A 5,083-nucleotide genomic window follows, 5' to 3' on the forward strand; every position below is an offset into this window, starting at 1 on the left:
TCCTGTTGCCATGTTAGCCACATTAAATGTGGTTGTCCTGCAATATATAAATATTTAGTCAAGAACAAGACACTCACTTCATCAGTTAAAACCACATTCATGAAACTGCCACTCAAACATTACTTCATAGCAACCACCCCTTTCCACCACACCACCACCTCTGCAGTGACCTTAACACCTTAGCAGAGACTGAGTGTGTGTGTGTGGTGTGTGTGTGTGTGTGTGTGTGTGTGTGTGTATATCATTTCTATAATTAGAGAGAAAAACAAAAAGATCAGAGAAATATATGGACAGCTGTGTGACTAATAGGACAGTCTAAAGTAGGTGTCTGAAATGAAATGGAGAGAGAGGAGAGTAAGGAAACGAGTTGAGTAATGTAAAAAGAAAATAATAAACTTTTGAGTGTGTTTATGTGTAATAGATGCATGTGTGTGTGTGTGTGTGTGTGTGTGTGTGTATGTGTGTGTATAAATTCACCAACATCATATAATTCTCATAAAATTCTCTAGGAATAAAACTTCTAAAACATAGAGAAATTCAAAAGACTGCTTTGGTCCAGTGGTAGAGTGCCTGCTATGTCTACATGAGATGTGGGTTCGTATCCCCTGCACAGCCTTCAACATTTCCTACAGAAATACTTACATGCTACAATTTACAGCTTTATGTGCTTTGAGATCCACTGTTCCAAAAAAGAATTATTTCCTGTTCTCTCGATATAATACATACATACATACAAATGGAGTGGTCTGTTGTGTTGAAGTATGTGGTGAAAGGATGACCTGGCTTCTGTAAAATAATATGAACACATTCATAAAACCAGGCCGTGAACAGATGGCCTGCATCATGAACCTAAATGCATGGCAAAATTTGCAAGTGGTGCAGTGTGTGATGTTGCGGCATATTTTTCAGTTTGGTTATCAGTTGGAAGTTGATGTCTGCATGAAATACTCAGAAGAGAAGTTGAATTCCAGAGATTTAGAGAGAAAGGTGTGAGCACACAGTCCTAGTGGGGTGATGGTTTGTATGCCTCAATGACCATGAGAACTGTTCCAGCAGAGCACAAGGACTTGGTAAGGCCTCCCATGCTGGACAGGTCAAAGTACAAAGGCCAGACTAATATGGATTACTTCTCAGAGGTGAAAATGAGTTTGCATAAGGTCAACACTTACATAGAAAAAAAGCAGAATTTATAGAAGCATCAACGATGATTCAGAACCAACAGGACCTAGGGGAAGAAGGCCTTAAGGGAACCCAGAGTTGAGTACAGTAGAGAAAAGTCGTTGATGGCTTATGTCCCACAAGGAGCAAAGGGCTTAAGTAAGATGGCAGAGTGATGACACACAGAGGAAATGAAAGAAGAATGATGAGTAATGACTGAAGTAAATTAATGAAGATGGGAAATGATTAGATTAACCTAAAAGAATGAATAGTTAATTTAATGCCACGGGTCATTATAGTAAAAGACAGCTGAAGACACACAGGTATTGCTGACTGCTTTAAGACAAAGCTGCTGACATTATGCAAATGAGACATGATGGAGGTGGAGTACGAAAGATTACCTGGGTATGATTGAGATGTAGTGTGATTACCTGGTTACAGATAGTGTTGCACTAGTGATTACTTGGTCAAAAATTAAAATTAACAATATCATCATCATCATCATTTAACAGGAACTGGCCAGCTGGGGAACTGTGCAAGTTCCAACTGTCTATTTTGGCATGGTTTCTGTCTGGATGCCAGCATACTGGGTGCTTTTCTGTGGCACCAGCATGGGCCCTTTTTCATGACACCAGCACAGGTGCTTTTTTTGTGGAACCAGTATGAGTATTTATGTGGCACTGACACAGACACCTTTATGTGGTACTGGCTTGGGGCACTAGCACACGTGATACCAGTATGAGAGCCCCCAAGGGAAGGACCTCTTGGCTGTGATAGTTAAAGTGTTGCTGTTGTGATCGCTTGGTCAGAGTTTCAATATGTGGATAGTGTTGATGTATTATAGTAGTATTATTTAGTCAAGTGTTCAGACTAATTTGTGGGACCCTGTGACCCCTGGAGGGCCATATAAGAATGTTGGGGGTCCACGCAAGCAAAATAGTAAATTGGGGATTCACAGTAGTATTTTAAGGGTTTATGAATATATTTTGCTTTTATATGTATTTAATGGTGGAGGCGCGTGGCTTAGTGGTTAGGGTGTCAGCACCACTCAGCTGGTAAAAATGAGTAACGCTGTGATGGACTGACGTCCCATCCAGCTGGGGAACACATACGTCATAGAAACCGGGAAAGTGGGCCCATAAGCCAGGCTAGGCTTTAAAAGGGCGAAAAAGAAAAAAAAAGAAAATGTATTTAATGCAAGAAACAGTGGGGTTTCTTTCTTTGACATTCTACATTGTTTAACAAGTTTCTGGCCCCTGGAATATGTTCTCTTAGAGGGTGCTATTTCAAACCTACAGAAGTGAATGGATGAAAAACAAAATAGAAATTCCAAAGGAAGGATCTATAAAACTGGTTTCTTTTAACATGGAATGGCTATAGGGGTCTACCAGAATAAAATAATAACCAAAGGGGTCCAGAGATAAAAAAATTGGCTGAGAACCTCTGCCCCAGGGGATAAGTGCAATATGAGACTAGAGGAGTGAAAGGAGCCAGTCAGCACAGACGTGAGGCAAGCTAACTCCAAGAAGCAAATACCATTGTAATTAGATGTAGTAGAGAAGGCAGAGAGAGGAAAGGAGAAGCCTGCATTTATGAGGGAGCAATGCCATGTTAATCAGTCAAGTTTGGACAAAATATTGGATTGTCAGATGAAATCGGTTTTCTTTCATTTATTTTTAACTATTTCCAATGTTATTTGAATCAACACAAAGAAATGATTCTTTTTTTGGAGCAGTGAATCTCAAAGCATGTAAATAACACCACCACCACCACCACCATCATATAACATCTGTTTTCCATGCTGGCATGGGTTGAAAGGTGTTTTTGGACATAAAAAGTCAAAGGGCTGCCTGTAGGGCTTGAACCTATATCTCCTGTAGACCCAATATTTGCATGCTATCATTTACAGCTTTATGTGTTTCAAGATCCACTGTTCCAAAAAAAAAAGGAAACAAAAAGAATTATTTCCTGTTCTCTTGAAAGTTAATAAATTCTTAAGTGAAAAAATATTTTTATCATTTTATGATTTTTGGCAGTTCGATTTTGTTGTCTTCAATCTATGTTTATCATTTTTGAAATTTGAGTAAATTTTACCTCTTTTCAGACATTTGATGACACAGTGCAGAGTATAGAAAAAAAGAAGAAGAGAAAAGAAGTGAATGAATTTATACTGGCACATGTGCTGGTGGCACATGTGCTGGTGGCACATGAAAAACAACATTTGAGCATGGTCGTTGCCAGTGCCGCCGAACTGGCTCCCATGCAGGTAGCACATAAAAAACACCTTTTGAGCATGGTCTTTGCCAGAGCCGCCTGAGTGGCCCTCAGCCCTCATGCCAGTGGCACAAAAAAGCACCCACTACACTCTCAGAGTAGTTGGCATTAGGAAGGGCATCCAGCTGTAGAAACATACCCAGATCAGACTGGTGCCTGGTGCAGCTTTCTGGCTTACCAGTCTTCAGTCAAACCGTCCAACCCATGCCAGCATGGAAAGTGGACATAAAACGACAGCAATGATGATTAAGATATATTTGTCCCACCCATGTGAGCATGGGAGTCAGACGTTAAAGACGATGATGATGATGATATATATATATACATGTTTAATATACAAATGTTTGTATATATGTATACAGACACACAGTAGGCACACATGCATATATATGTGTGCATGTGTATATATGTGCATATATATATATACACATTCAACTAAAAGATTACAACCCTATCTGATTATTCAAATGCCTAAATTCTGTGCATGTACATATATTTACTTGACTGCTCACCTTTATCAATGGTTTCTCCCATTATTTATAAAGCTGTTGGCATCTTTGAAGACACAGGTATGCTAGTATAATATATTCCACGCTTAAAATAAATGTAATTTTTTTAGCAACGTTTTTGCATATTTATCTGCACAAATACAAAAGGGAAGAGTGAGGTCATTGTCCCCATTCCAGCAGCAGACAAATGCATGAAATACCAGTTTGAAATTTAAGTACAAGGCTAGCGAGCTTGGGAGAAGGGGTAAGTTGATAACATTGACCCCAGTAGTCGACTGGTACTTATTTTTATTGATCCCGAAAGGATGAAAGGCAAGGTTGACCTCAGTGGAATTTGAACTCAAAATGTAAAGATGAACAAAATGCCACTAAGCCATTTTGCCCAGCATGCTAACCATTCCGCCATCTCACCACTTTGCAGACATGCAAAATGCTTAAAATTCTGGCACAGGCCAGTAAGTGCGGGAGGTAGGGGTGGGGGAGAGGACAGAGCCTTACGTTGATCCCTGTACTCAACAGGTATTTATTTTATTGACCCCGAAACGATGAAAGACAAAGTCAATCTTGGCACAATTTGAACTCAGAACATAAAGATGAGTGAAACGACACAAAGCATTTAGCCCAGTGTTGCTAACGATCCTGCCATCTCGTTACCGTGCAGACACATAAAATAATACTTTTAAATCTCAGCACAAGGCCAGCAAGTTTGGGGGAGGGGAGTAAGTCAGTTACATCGACCCCAGTATTCGACTGGTACCTATTTTATCAAACCTGAAAGGACGAAAGGCAAAGCTGACCTCAGCGGAATTTGAACCCAGAACATAAAAATGACTGAAATGCCACCAAGCATTCTGTCTGGCATGTTAACAATTCTTCCAGCTCACTGCCTTGAAGATCCATAAAATACTGCTGTGTGTTTAATACGTTGTTACAACAGCAATAAAGTGCAGAGTTATGTGTATTCACAGTAATTAGTGCATGAACATAAGTGTCATTTGAAGACCTCAGAAAGTCTGTGAATATTTGCTACACACTACATAAATACTCTCATACTACACAATCAGCTTACAGTAATATATATAATATTAGGGAATATAACTCCAAGCTTACAGGGAAAAATTCAATTTAGAAATACTAAATCA

The sequence above is a fragment of the Octopus sinensis genome, linkage group LG19 (genome assembly GCF_006345805.1).
Source record: "Octopus sinensis linkage group LG19, ASM634580v1, whole genome shotgun sequence".
Lineage (NCBI taxonomy): Eukaryota > Metazoa > Mollusca > Cephalopoda > Octopoda > Octopodidae > Octopus > Octopus sinensis.